This window comes from Macaca fascicularis, chromosome 7, assembly GCF_037993035.2.
Source record: "Macaca fascicularis isolate 582-1 chromosome 7, T2T-MFA8v1.1".
NCBI classification, from domain to species: Eukaryota; Metazoa; Chordata; class Mammalia; order Primates; family Cercopithecidae; genus Macaca; species Macaca fascicularis.
The window spans coordinates 103,257,060-103,272,922 of NC_088381.1; positions in this window are offsets into that span (position 1 = coordinate 103,257,060).

A 15,863-nucleotide genomic window follows, 5' to 3' on the forward strand; every position below is an offset into this window, starting at 1 on the left:
ATACTGTGTCTATCACCCTCAGAGATAATCACTACCATTATACCATTTCTCTCTAGGTTTTTTTCTATGTACATACTAAAAAATATGGTTTTTTCCCACACAAAAATGGGATCATGTTATTCATACTGTTTTTTAAAAATTGAAGTAAAATCTATACAACATAAAGTTTATCATTTTAGCCATTTTAAACTGTACAGTTCAGCGGCTTTTAGTAGAGCCACAATGTTATGCAGCCAATTACCACTATTTAATTCCAGAATATTTTTGTCACCCCGTAAACACCACCATACCCTATTCATACAGCTTTGCATCTTTCTTATTTAATGCATCCTTCTATGTTAAGCTATGTCACATTCTATTTCATAGCTCTATGGTATTTCATTATAAGCACCATAGTTATTTAAACAACTGCAATTAATTGACAGTTGACAGTTTTTGGCTTATTCTGTTTTTTTTTTTTTTTTTTTTTTTTTTAGAGATAGGGTTTGTCCATGTCGCCCATGTCACCCAGGCTGGTCTTGACTCAAGGAATCCACTTGCCTTGTCCTCCCAAAGTGCTGGGATTACAGGTGTGAGCCACTGTGCTTGGCCTATTCTAGGTTTTTAAAATATTATAAACAGGCTGGGTGCAGGGGCTCATGCCTGTAATCTTAACACTTTGGGAGGCTGAGGCGAGTGGATCACCTGAGGTCAGGGGTTCAAGACCAGCCTGGCCAACATGGTGAAACCCTGTCTCTACTAAAAATACAAAAATTAGCCAGGTGTGGTAGCAGGTGTCTGTAATCTCAGCTACTTAGGAGGTTGAGTCAGGAGAACTGCTTGAACCCAAGAGGTGGAGGTTGCAGTGAGCTGAAACTGCGCTACTGCACTCCAGCCTGGGTGACAGAGTGAGACTCTGTCTCAAAAATAAATAAATAAATAAATAAAAATAAATAAATAAGCAATCTATACTAAATGTCGAACATTTGCACACTTTTGTGAGATAAATTATTAGAAATAAAAATGTTGAGTCAAAGGGCATGAGCATTAAAAATACAATAAAAATTGTTATGTTTCTCTCCAAAAAAGTTGTACTAATTAATAATCCCAGCGAGGGTATTTCCCCATTCGTGTTTTCCAATCCTCTTGTCAACCCTGACTATTATACATTAAAAAATTTTTTCCAATCTGATAGTCAGAAATAATTACATTATTGTTTTAACTTTTGATTAATTATAAGGGAGGTTGAACATCTCTTAACGTTTCTAGCAATCTGTATGATGTGTGACTTACCTGTTCATGCTCTTTGCCCATAGTTCTACTGAGTTGTTTTCTTTTTCTTATTGATTTTTAGTTAATAAGAAATGTTTGTTTTGGAAGACTTTTTTAGTTCTCATTTTAAATCAACTTTATTCTTCCCTGCGCAGAAACGAATTTTCTTTGAGTCATTCTGTGTTAAGAGCTTCCAGGCCATTTAGCTAATGAAACCTTTTCCTGCTGAAGAGGGCTTGGCCTGTGATGATCAAAAGGATACTAACACCCTATTTCCCTTTCCTTTAGAACTACCATCCTCCTTTTCTCTCACATTAATTGCTTTGTGTTTTCCCTGCTTGATGCATTTGACCTTAGGTTTTTCATGTAGTCCTTCCTTACTAATATCCAGCTTTTTTGTTTGTTTGTTTGTCTTTTTTTTTTTTTTTTTTTTTGAGACAGAGTCTCTCTCTGTCACCCAGGCTGGAGTGCAGTGGCATAATCTCGGCTCACTGCAACCTCTACTTCCTGGGTTCAAGCAATTCTCCAGCCTCAGCCTCCTGAGTAGCTGGGACTACAGGCACACACCACCGCATCTGGCTAACTTTTGTATTTTTAGTAGAGACAGCGTTTCACTGTGTTGGCCAGGCTGATCTCGAACTCCTGACCTCAGGTGATCCACCCACCTCGGCCTCCCAAAGTGCTGGGATTACTGCTGTGAACCACTGCGCCAGGCCCTATCCAGCTGTATTATATCAGAAGAAAATGAATTCCTTTGGAATTTGGAAACATTGTATAAGGAAACCCCATTGCATTAGTACTCCTTTCAAGATTTGTCCAATTTTATTCTCAACCAGAGAGTATTCTCTGATTCAAAGTTTATTTTTGACCAAGTGCAATGGCTTACACCTGTAATTCCAGCACTTTGGGAGGCTGAGGCAGGCAGATCACCTGGGTCAGGAGTTTGAGACCAGCCTGGCTGACATGGCAAAATCCTGTCTCTACCAAAAACACAAAAATTAGCCAGGCATGGTGGTGTGCACCTGTAGTCCCAGCTACTCTGGAGGCTGAAGCATGAGACTCACTTGAACCTGGGAGGCAGAGGTTGCAGTGAGTTGAGATCGCACCACTGCTCTCCAGCCTGGGCAACAGAGTGAGACCCTGTCTCAAAAAAAAAAAAAAAAAAAGTTTATTCTTTGGAGTCCACCTGTTCTAAATGCTTTTTGGACTCAGAGTGAAGCCCTCACCTCAAAGCCAATGACAGCCATTAATTCTTTGTCAGTGTCAGAATGCTTACCTAAATTCCGGGTTAGCTGGTCATATGTAATTTTCCTGAGCTGCCTATAGTGGAAACCCTTTTCTACTTCTTTTTTTTTTTTTTGAGACAGGATCTCGCTGTGTCACTGAGGCTGAGGTGCAGTGGAGCTATCTCAGTTCAATTACAGGCGTGAACCACTGTGCCCAGCCTCTCCTTTTTTTTTTTTTTTTATAAATTATTTATTTATTTGTTTGTTTGTTTATTTAATTTAGTAGAGACAGGGTCTTGCTATGTTACCCAGGCTGGTTTCAAACTCCTGGCCTCAAGGGATTCTCCTGCCTCAGCCTCCCAAAGTGCCAGGACTATAGGCATGAGCCACCAGGCTTGGCCCCTCCTCTCCTTCCTAATTCAAAGGACTATCCCGGGTTTCTGTGTGCTATCAGGTAATGCTTTGCCCCAGAAGCAGCAGCAGTGACCTCTGGGGCTAGATTGAATTATTAATGAAGCCCTGTGGGATCCTTTTCAAAAGAAGTGCTGGTATAAATGGGAGGTGTGTTCTATATGGGTCTCAGGGGAGCTGAAAACAAACCAAGGATGAAAAAAATGCTGCCACAGCTGCTACCACCTGTGAGTAATGTGAGGGTGAAGTGTTGACAACACACAGATTCCCCAGACGAAGCTTGGGGTTGACAGAGTCACAATACTGCCATGCTTTTATTCACCGTCTTAGCATTGATTTTCAAATTACACATTCACTTAAAGCTTAACCTGACCACTCGGGTGTGGGATTGGGTGGCTATGCAAGGCCCACAGCAGCTTTATTTTCTCCACTACCAAGCATCAGTGTGAGAACAAAGCAGGCATTCTAGGTCCTTTTCAGTTACCAGGTGGCCAACGAACTTCATTCAGAGATGAGGCAAGCCAGTAAGGATTTTCCCTTCCATGCCTTTGACAATGTATAGAATGAAGTTTTGTTCTGTTTTCAAGAGAAAAAGCACAATATTACTCAGCACCTTTCTGTACTAGCTTCCACTTCCAAAGGGAGAGACCAAGTACTCACTTAGTTGCTTCTTTCATATGGCTATAGTTATGCCACTGGTACCTCAGAAACATTAGCGCCCACCTTTATGGCTTCCTGAATGTTGCTAAGGTCTTTAACTGGCATCATCAATTTCTTAGGGTCTTACATTTTATCATATAACTACCTTTTCCTCAATTATATACATTACACATATTGCTGGTAGAAAAATCTGGAAAAGTATAAAAGAATGAAAAGCAACTGCATTCTTCTTATCAGAGTAAACCACTATTATTATCTTGATATATATCCTTCCATATTGTATATACATATATAGTTGATTCTCATTATCTTGGTAGTCAAGCTCTATAAAGGCATTGGGGACAATGAATTAGCAAATAGCCATTGTTCCTAGGGGAAGTATAGAGTTAGGTTCCTGTGAGCCTCTGGTCATAACATTTTCATCAACTGATCAATACATAACCTTGATCATTATGTTTAAAGACACTAATATATATTGTTGATTCATTAACATTGAACTTAAGTCTAACAGCACTATCACTCATTCCTGAATGAAACTTCTCTTAACACAGGTATTTTCTCTGTAAAGCACATCGCAGACTCTTTAACTGAGAAACACTAGACAGTACTTCAGCACTATGCTTGGGGGTATTGTATTTATTTATTTTTTGAGGCAGGGTCTCACTGTCACCCACGCTGGAGTGCAGTGGCATGATCACAGCTCACTGCAGCCTCAACCTCCTGGCTCAAGAGATTCTCCCACTTCAGCCTCCCATGTAGCTACTACAGGGATGCACTATCATATCTGGCTAATTTTTCTTTTTTTTTTTTTTTTTTTAGTAGAGACGAGGTCTCACTATGTTGCCCAGGCTGGTCTCAAACTCCTGAGCTCAAGCAATCCTCTGGCCTTGGCCTCCCAAAATATTGGGATTATAGGTGTGAACCACTGTGCCTGGCTGGCTTTTTTTTTTCTTTTGAGACAGAGTCTCACTCTGTTGCCGAGGCTGGAGTGCAGTGGTGTGATCTCGGCTCACTGCAACCTCGACCTCCTAGGTTCAAGTGATTCTCATGCCTCAGCCTCCTGAGAAGCTGAGATTACAAGTGTGCACCCCACACCTTGCTAATTTTTGTATCTTTAGTAGAGATGGGTTTCACCATGTTGGCCAGGCTGGTCTCGTCCTCCTGGCCTCAGGTGATCCACCTGCTTTGGCCTCCCAAAGCGCTGGGGTTTACAGGCATGAGCCACTGTGCCTAGCCCTGGCCAGCATTTTAAACAGTGACATAATCCACAAAAAGCACAAAACTGTGAAATACGTGGCACTAAATAAACCATGAAAAGGAGTATTTATTTATGCTATAAGAGCTGAAACAAGAAGGTAGAGTATCGCCTTGTTTGGCCTCAGCTGGGAATGGGCACATCAGGTGATGCAAAATTTTTGGCACTCTATGCAAGTCTGCAAATGACCACAAAAGTGCTGAAAGTATTGATTTTGGGGTCACAAATAAGTTTTAGTGGTTAGATGAATTTACAAATGCAGAATCTGTGAATAATGAGGATCAACTACACTGTAACATACTTTTTCACTTACCAATAAATATATGATTTTTTTTTTTTGAGACAGAGTCTCTCCTTGTTCCCCAGGCTGGAGTGCAGTGGCACAATCTTGGCTCACTGCATCCTCTGCCCTGCAAGGTTCAAGTGATTCTTGTGTATCAACCTCCCAAGTAACTGGGATTACAGGTGACTGCCACCATGTCCAGCTAATTTTTGTATTTTTAGTAGAGACAGGGTTTCACCATGTTGGCCAGGATGGTCTCAAACTCCCGACTTCAAGTGATTCACCCACCTCGGCCTCCCAATGTTCTGGTATCACAGGCGTGGGCCACCATGCCCAGCCCCACTATATGAATTTTAATGGCTCTATAGTAGTCCAAGATATGAATGTGCTATGATTTATTTAACAATTTTCCTAATCTTGAACATTCCATTTGTTTTCAACTTTTTACCCTTTTACTGTCATCCTCAAATGTAGATCTTGTTCATATCTGTTATTTATTTGGATATATTCCTACAAGATAAATTTTCGTTCCAGTCATGATTTTTCCTTTTTTTTTTTTTTTTCTGGAGACAGGGTCTCACTCTGTCACCCAGGCTGGAACGCAGTGGCGTGATCACAGCTTACTGCAACCTCTGCCTCCCAGGCTCAAGAGATCCTCCCGCCTCAGCCTCCTAAGTAGCTGGGATTACAGGTGTGCATCACCACTCCCGGCTAATTTTGGTAGAGACAGGATTTTGCTGTGTTGGCCAGGCTGGTCTCCAACTACTGGGCTCAAGCAATCCTTCTGCCTCAGCCTCCCAAAGTGCTGGAGTTACAGGAGTGAGCCACTGCGCCCAGCCCAGTCTTTAAGTACAGAGTGTTAATATACAGTTATGTTTTGCATAGTCTATATGTAGTCCCTATTTTTATGTACAAGTGTACTAAAGGGTTATTTCAGCAGGTGTAGGTATCCATATCCTGCACATCCAGACATCTTCAGGACTGGCCTCTGACCAACCCTTGGGAGATAACCTCTAAACCCTTAGAATATCTGGCCTGATAAGAATGTCTTTTTGTGTTTTTCTTTTCTGAGACAAGGTCTTGCTCTGTTGCCCAGGCTGGAGTGCAGTGGTGCCATCATGGCTCACTGCAGCCTTGACTTCCCAAGCTCAATCGATCCTCCTGCCTCGGCCTCCCAAGTAGCTGGAACTACAGGTGTGTACCACCATGCCTAATTTTTGTATTTTTTGTGGAGATGGGGTTTCACCAGGTTGCCCAGGCTGGTCTTGACTCCTGGGCTCAAGAAACCTGCCCACCTCAACCTCCCAAAGTGCTAGGATTATGGGCATGAACCACTGTGCCTGGCCAAGAATGTCTTTGTATAGTGACCATAGGCCATGTCAGATGATTTATACTTGTGTGATTTATGGTGAACACCTGTTCTTGTTTACCTAGGGCCCAGGACCATACTGTATCAGTTAGGCATCTGAGAACCTGGAGACTGAATAGCTAAGGTCAGTCACATAGGTGCTCTGTGTAATTGACTGCCCTTTCCTCCCAAAAAAACCTTGGACATCAGGCTCAGTGAGTCTCCCTGGTTAACAATACTTTGTACATAGTGTCACACTGTAGCTGGGAGAATTCAGATATGTGATCTGCTGGGAGAGAACAACTCAAAGCTTGCACTTGGTTTTTCCTGGACTCTGCTTTATGCACCTTTCTCCTTTGGTGGTTTTAATCTCTATTTTTTTTCTGTAATAAGCCATAACCATTAGTATAACAGCTTTTCTGAGTTTTGTGGGTCATTACAATGAATCATTGAAGCTAAAGGTGGTTTTGAGGACCACCCCCAAAGCAGTCTATATTTATACATACATGTAGGATTATGTGCACCAAAACATATATAATGTATTTTATGGGAGATTTAAGAGGTTTTCAAGGGTAATTGGCTGTATTATACTTGATTTTTGCCTTACATTCTATTTTTAGAAACCAATCCTTATCAGCTGTAATTCTGCTATTAAACATCTTTTTAAATGCTTATTGGCCATTTGAATTTCTTCCTCTGTGAATTGTCTATTCACATTCTTTTTCTTGGCTGAGCCATTTTTGAATTTAGAAAAGAGTAAGCATATTCACATACACACAAAGGAAATCAAATTTTATTTCCCTGTTGGTACATACAGCTTGGGGTTTTCTATATGGTTAGCAATTTGCTTTGTCTAAATAATCCCTAAAAATTTTCACACCCTCAGGCATACCAACATTCTCCAATATCTAATTTTCTTGTGTCTAGCCTCTATTTTTAAGTCATGTCAATCTCTCTTAAGCCATCTTTTTTTCTGGGTAAAACTTTCACTCACTGAATTTAGTTGATTTTCTTTTCTAATGTCTTTATACATCTTCCCTACATTGCCACCTTTCAAAATCAGACTTTCAGAATCTTCACATTTGATTAGTATAATAGTCTTCCCAGTAACCCTGAATCCAGTAATTTCTACCCTTAAATCCATCCTGCAGATGCCAGCTTAACCTTTGTAAAACATTGATTTATTGTACCACTTTCTTGCTCAAAATTTTCCAAGATTCTCTTTAGTTTCCTTTATTATATATGGGAACCTTTGGGGCCAGACTTGGAGATCTGGATGTTTTGAGCTTTGCCCACTTGATTTTCTCATGCAATCAACTCCCAAGAGAAAGATACCGTCTTAGTCCATTTTCTATTGCTATAACTGAATACCTAAGACTGAGAAATTTATAAAGAAAATAAATGTATTTAGCTCAAGGTTCTGGAGGTTGGCAAGTCCAAGAGCATGGTGCCAGCATCTGGTGAGGGCCTTTTTGCTGCATTATAACATGGTGGAGGGCATCACATGGTGAAAGGGCAAGAGTGTGCCAACTCCAGTTTCTCTTCCTCTTTGTCTAAACCCACCAGTTCCATTATGGTGGCCCCACCCTGGTGACCTTATTTAATCCTAATTATTTCCCAAAGGCCCCACCTCCAAATACAATCAACATATGAATTTGAGGATTAAATTTCCAATGCATAAAATTTGGAGGACACATTCAAATTATAACAGATACTGAAATACGACAGAGGTCCATTTCTGTGTGATTAGTCCAAATGTGCTGAGCCAGGAAGAAGATAAATTGTGATCTAGGAGGTTGAAGTGGTAGTAGACGTTAAAGCTTGGTTAAGGTGGTTCTGAAGTAATTATGTTATTTACAGGTAAAATCAAACTTGAAGAAGGAAAAGAGTGTGATCCATAACAATAGAATTGTATGTAACGGATGCCAGGCCCTGTTTACAGTATGCTTTTATGTTTGGCCTTTCCTTCTAGAGGCTTCACTCCTGTTCTGAACCTAATCTGCATTGTGAATTGGGAGTGGACTCTGGGTTTCTCCAAGTTCTTTAAAGGGAATTAGTGTTAGGAAGGTGATTTGGAATACATGTTAGGCAGGCTGCAGATCTCTCAGGTATTAACCTCAGAGATTGACCCATTCTTGTGTATGTTTTGCCTGGGTACACATGTATAGGACCCTGCAATGGGTGGACTGCTATGGAGTATGTAGGGTTACTGGAAGACCTAGTAGACCAAGTATACTCTCATAACCCCCAATCCGGTCTGAAGTCTAGACTTTAATGGCTGGGACATAAAAAACAATGTTGCTTCTACAGGAGGCCTTAATGACCCACAGAACCATATCAGTAAAGTCACTGGAGAAGGATATAGGATGAAAGCTGTAGGGGAGTAAAAGTTTTCCTTAACTCTCCTAGGGTTCTTTGCTGGGTCTGAAAGCTATATTGACAGGACAGATTAACATGAGAAGAGCAAACACATTTATTTCATATAAGTTTTACATGACATAGGAGCCTTCATAAGGAAAGGAAGACCCAAAGAATGGTTAGCTTGAGGTTAAGCCAGTCAGGTTAAGCCTGAGCACTTTTATATTTGGTTTAATGAAGAGTGGAGTGTTGTGGGAAAATGTGACAGGACAAAGGATATGAACTAAGGATAGTAAACTGGGGGAAACATAGCAAGGCCCATTCCCTCAAATTCCTCTCAGAATCCTTCCATCTTCTGACATAAGGATGCTCCCTTCCTCCAGTTACAGGAAGGGCACCTCTTCCGTGAGGGTCTTACGACGTGCTCTGGGGAGAAAGGGGAGATTAGAGAGTCCTTCCTGCATAGGCTGCTTCTCAAATTCCTTCAGCTTAAAATATTCAATATACCAAGGTGCCATATTTTGGGGTAGCATGTTTTGAACCCTACCAAACCCAACAGGACCAGGTGGGGCCATATTCTTGTGAAATCTCCAACTGCGGTGATACAGGTTTAGTTCTATAATCCATTTCTGGATGAGGATCCATTTGCCTTTCTTACCCTTGCCTTCTTTAGAAAAGGATTTGAGACTGTATCAGACATGGGTTGTTGGAAGAACAGGGCCACCTTTGACTGTTTTTGACTCAACTTGAAAGAAGATCCTAGTTGGTAGAGATGTCTCAGATGTTATGGGTGCCAGGCCTCTCCCAGGCAGTGTTGAAGTCAGCCATCACTGTAGGGGCTCTTTCACCCAGAAGAGCTGTGGTTTGGGGTTAAACAAAGAGATGCATTTACGAAAGAAGTATGTTTAAGCTATGAGAGTATTTGTCTAGAGCAGATTACCAGATTTTGTCCCTGGAAATTATAATCATAGATCTAGGTTTGGGTTCAGGAATCTGTGGTGTTTCTTCAGAGAGGCTTGGGAAACACTGGCCGAGGATTTGTGAAAAAATAGTCCTGGCTGAGGTTGGAAGTGTTGATCTTTTCCATGAAAAGGCATTGTGAGTTGAAGGAAATTAACATTGTAGAATGAATGAAAAGTCTCCTTAATTTGCTGAAGAGCTTGACTTTATCCATCCAAGGAACTGGATGGATAACAGACCTTGAACAGATTCATCAGCAGGGTGGTCACATGGATGAAATGTGGGATGAATCCAAGGACCTTCTATACATCCTTGAAGATTTGGGAAGGGGGATGCTACTTTAGTACTGTGGCAATCTTTGTTGGCATCAATCATCTGAACTTGGGTTAGCAGACAATATGTCCTAAGAACCTGTCTCAACCAGCTCCTATAACCATTTCTTCTAGTGTGTATTCACAGAAGGAGCACCCTAGATGATGTCAACTGAGGGTCTGTTATAATGTTAGATCTGGGGAGTAAATGTGTCATCCTTTGGGGACAGTACAGGCATGTGTTCATACAAAAACATATCCTGGTTAAGAATACTTGCTTTCGAGAAATCTGTGGCCTCAACTTGAGATTTATAGTAACCTGGCTACAGACTCAGCCTTGCCTAACTGCCCGTAATTCTCTTGCTTTATCTCTCCTGTTTCTCTAATGCTTTAGCAGACTGGCATCTGGGTTGAATAGATTCCTTGACCATGTCCTTCATCCACTATGACTTGTATGGGGCATTTTGATATTCCTTTAGTTTGGGTTGGCCTAACAATTCTGGTAGTACTTGCTCTCAGAAGCAGTTTTGACTGGATCAGCTTATTGTCCTAGGCTTTTCCCCCTTCTTCTATTCCAGTCTCAAGAAGCCAGGTCCTAGAAGGTTAAATTGGCATTCAACGTTGTATTAGTCAGAGTTCTCTAGAGGGACAGGACTAATAGGATAGATGTATATATGAAAGGGAGTTTATTGAAGAGTATTGACTCACACGATCATAAGATGAAGTCCCACAATAGGCCGTCTGCAAGCTGAGGAGCAAGGAAGCCAGTCTGAGTCCCAAAACCTCAAAAGTAGGGAAGCCAACAGTACAGCCTTCAGTCTGTGGCTGATGGCTGGAGAGCCCCTGGCAAACCACTGGTGTAAGTCCAAGAGCCCAAAAGCTGAAGAACTTGAAATTCAGTGTTCGAAGGCAGGAAGCATCTGGCACAGGAGACAGATGAAGGCTGGAAGAGTCAGCCAGTCTAGTCCTTCCACGTTCCTCTGCCTGCTTTTATCCTAGCTGTGCTGGCAGCTGATTAGATGGTGCCCACCCAGATTGAGGGAGGGTCTGCCTCTCCCAGTCCACTGTCTCAAATGTTAATTTCAGGGCTGGGTGCGGTGGCTCATGCCTGTAATCCCAGCACTTTGGGAGGCTGAAGCGGGTGGATAACCTGAGGTCAGGAGTTCGAGACCAGCCTGGCCAACGTGGTGAAACCTCCTCTCTACTAAAAATACAAAAATTAGCCAGACATGGTGGCAGGCACCTGTAATCCCAGCTACTCGGGAGGCCGAGGCAGGATAATTGCTTAAACCCAGGAGGTGGAGGTTGTGGTGAGCCAAGATTGTGTCACTGCACTCCAGCCTGGGTGACAGAGTGAGACTCTGTCTCAAAAAAAAAAAAAAAAAAGTTAATTTCCTTTGGCAACACCCTCATAGACACACCCAAGAACAATACTTTGCATCCTTCAATCCAATCCAATTGACACTTAATATTAACCATCACAAAAGTCTTCAACAGATCCTAATTTACCTAAGTTTTTCACCTACCAATCTCTCATGTGAAGTCTTGGCATGCGAAGACTGGCTCAATCAATTGCACCCAGACAATGTCTAGCCCATTGTCATCCTTTTTTCACCACATACACTTGGAAATCCCCTGCCCCTTCTCTGAATCTATCTGTACTCGTCTGTTTTTTTGTTTTGTTTTTGAGATGGAGTCTCACTCTGTCGCCCAGGCTAGAGTGCAGTGGCATGATTTTGACTCACTGCAACTTCTACCTACTGGTTTCAAGCGATTCTAATGCCTCAGCCTCCCAAGTAACTGGGACTACAGGTACATGCCACCATGCCTCGCTAATTTTTGTATTTTTAGTAGAGACAGGGTTTCATCATGTTGGCCAGGCTGGCCTCGAACTCTTGACCTCAAGTCATCTGCCTGCCTCAGCCTCCCAAAGTGCTGGGATTACAGGTATGAGCCACCATGACTGGCCTCCTCTGGTTATTAGAATAACTTTTGTTTTTCATTATAAAATTATTACTTGTTTACTGTAGGTAATTTGAAAAACATAGAATAAACAATCTATAGAAAAGATAACCCAGGTTAGAAAAAGGTTGTTTCTTCCAACCTTTTTTTCCTATGTGCACAAATGCAAATGTGGGATTAATAGTTATTGATAATATGAATTTTGTGTGTGTGTGTGTATGTATATATATATTAATGGAGATGGAGTCTTGCTCTGTTGCCCAGGCTGGAGTGCAGTTGTGCGTTCTCGGCTCACTGCAACCTCCGCCTCCCAGGTTCAAGCAATTATCCTACCTCAGCCTACCGAGTAGCTGGGACTACAGACGCATGCCGCCATGCCCAGCTGATTTTTTTTTTTTTTTTGTATTTTAGTAGAGATGGGGTTTCACCATGTTGCCCAGGGTGGTCTCGAACTCCTGAGCTCAGGCAATCCGCCTGCCTTGGCCTCCCAAACTGTTAGGATTACAGGAGTGAGCCACTGCACCTGGCCTATATATTGTCTTTTCTTCCCCTTAATAGTTCTTCAATCCTTCCCCTCCCTCTCCAGAACAATAAATTCCTCAACGAATCTCATGCAAGACATTTTAACCTCTATCTTTAATACCTTAGAGGCTCCATCTTCTTCAGATATCATGTAAAAAAAGTTTGTGATGTAAAAAAAATGGGGGCTCACGCCTGTAATCCCAGCACTTTGGGAGGCTGAGGCAGGAGGATCACTTGAGTCCAAGAGTTCAAGACCAGCCTGGGCCACACAGTGAGACCCTGTCTCTACAAAAAAATTAAAAATTAGCCAAGTGTGGCAGCATGCACTTGTGGTCCCAGCTACTTGGGAGGCTGAGGTGAGAGGATTGCCTGAGCCCAGGAATCTGAGGCTGCAGTGAATTATGTTCATGCCATTGCACTCCAGCCTGGGTGACAGAGTGAGGCCCTGTCTCAAAAAAATTTTTTTCAAATGCTAGCTCTCAAGAGAATAATAAACTTTATCTTGTAATTACAGTATAGGTAAGAAGGGGAGTCATGCATAAATATATTTAAATTTTTGATTATAAAAAATTGTATACTTTTTATGGACAATGGTCAATGTTAGGAGAGAGGAAATCGAAGAAAAAAATCTGTACAATGATCAACATTTTGAAATTTAGGAAAGTTTATATTACATATAAGAATCCAGAGGCTGCGCCCAGTGTCACGCCTGTAATCCCAGCACTCTGGGAGACCAAGGCGGGCAGATCACCTGAGGTCAGGCGTTAAGACCAGCCTGGCCATGGTGAAATCCTGTCTCTACTAAAAATACAAAAAATTAGCTAGGCTGGTAGTGGTGCGCACCTGTAATCCCAGCTACTTGGGAGGCTGAGGCAGGAGAATCACTTGAACTCGGGAGGTGGAGGTTGCAGTGAGCCGAGGTCGTGCCATTGCACTCCAACCTGGGCAACAAGAGCGAAACTCCATCCTGCCCCCCCAAAAAATATCCGGAAATGTTCTTAATGCTTTATTTCTATTTGACAGTCTGTTTTCTATACATTTAAAAAATAGAATTTTATTACACACTTTATATCCTTTATTAGTAGTATCTAATGAACATTGAAATATTTTTTAAAAATGTAATTTTTTTTTTTTTAAGACGGAGTCTTGCTCTGTTGCCCAGGCTGGAGTGCCGGGGTGCAATCTCAGCTCACTGCAGCCTCTGCCTTCTGGGTTCAAGCTATTCTCCTGCCTCATCTTCCTGAGTAGCTGGGATTACAGGTGCCTGCTACCATGTCCAGCTAATTTTTGTATTTTTAGTAGAGATGGGGTTTCACCATGTTGGCCAGGCTGGTCTTGAACTCCTGACCTCAAGTGATCTGCCCACCTCGGCCTCCCCAAGTGCTGGGATTACAGGTGTGAGCGACGGCGCCTGGCCAAAAATATAATTTTCAGAGTTATATATTTCATCATTTAAATTAAGTACTAAATATAATTAAATCATATTAATTGAAGGTAGATATCTAATTTTTTTTTAACTCAGCACAAGGTGTTTATTGTCTGTATTTAAAATTGACTCAGCCGGGCACGGTGGCTCATGCCTGTAAGTAATCACAGCACTTTGGGAGGGCAAGGTGGGCGGATCACCTGAGGTCAGGAGTGTGAGACCAGCCTGGCTAACATGGTGAAACCCCGCCTCTACTAAAAATACAAAAATTAGCTGGATGTGGTGTTTGGCACCAGTAATCCCAGCTACTCAGGAGGCTGAGGCAGGAGAATCACTTGAACCCTGGAGGTGGAGTTTGCAGTGAGCTGAGATTGCAAAACCACTCAAAAATAAATAAATAAATAAATAAATAAAAATAAAAAATTGACTCAACATTTTCAGTGGCAATATTCTCTTTGCTTGATCCTCAGACTAACATTCAATGTCAGATTTTTCGTCACTCTTCCCAGATGCAAGAATGTCAAAGCCAGCGAACCCTTAGAGATCAAGCAGACCAACCTCTTCACTTAACAGATAAGGAAACTGGGATTCAGAAGAGTGAAATGGCTTCCTGAAGGCCTCATAGCTAGTAGTGACCCAGAGGCAAACTCTCTAAGACCTTGATGGGGCCTGGAGCCGAACACTCCTTGTCTGGATCTAGAGAAGATGCTATAGTTGTGGATAAAATCTACAAAACATGTCCTGAAAATCTTTATCTATATCTCCTAGGCCTGTGTCTTTGTATTCATTCAAGATAGCTACGTGAGATAGAAAACTACATTATCCCAATAACTTAATTTACTTTTTTATTAAAAAAAATTTGGGGGGTACATAGTAGCTATATATATTTATGGGCTACATGAGATGTTTTGATACAGGCATGCGATGTGAAATAAGCACATCATGGAGAATGGGGTAGCCATCCCCTCAAGCATTTATCCTTTGAGTTACAAACAATCCAATTACACTTTTTTTTTTTGGAGACGGAGTTTTACTTTTTTTTGTTGTTGTTGTTGAGATGGAGTCTCGCTCTGTCGCCCAGGCTGGAGTGCAGTGGCCAGATCTCAGTTCACTGCAAGCTCCGCCTCCCGGGTTTACGCCATTCTCCTGCCTCAGCCTCCCAAGTAGCTGGGACTACAGGCACCCGCCACCTCGCCCGGCTAGTTTTTTGTATTTTTTTAGTAGAGCCGGGGTTTCACTGTGTTAGCCAGGATGGTCTCGAACTCCCGACCTCAGGTGATCCGCCCGCCTCGGCCTCCCAAAGTGCTGGGATGGCAGGCGTGAGCCACCACGCCCGGCCAGGAGTTTTACTCTTGTTGCCTAGGTAGGAGTGCAATGGTGTGATCTCGGCTCACTGCAACCTCCACCTCCCGGGTGCAAGTGATTCTCCTGCCTCAGCCTTTCGAGTAGCTGGGATTACAGATACCTGCTACCACCCGGCTAATTTATGTATTTTTAGTAGAGACGGGGTTTCACCACGTTGGTCAGGCTGGTTTTGAACTCCTGACCTCAGGTGATCCACCACTTCAGCCTCCCAAAGTGCTGGGATTACAGGCATGAGCCACCACTCCCGGCCTCCAATTATACTCTTTAAATTATTTAAAAATGTACAATTAAGGCTGGGTGCAGTGGCTCATGCCTGTAATCCCAGCAGTTCGGGAGGCCAAGGCAGGTGGATCATTTGAGGTCAGGAGTTTGAGACCAGCCTGGCCAACATGGTGAAACCCCATATCTACTAAAAAATACAAAAAATTATCCAGGTGTGGTGGCAGGTGTGGGCAATCCCAGCTACTCGGGAGGCTGAGTTATGAGAATTGCTTGAACCTGGGGGGTGGAGGTTGCAGTCAGCCG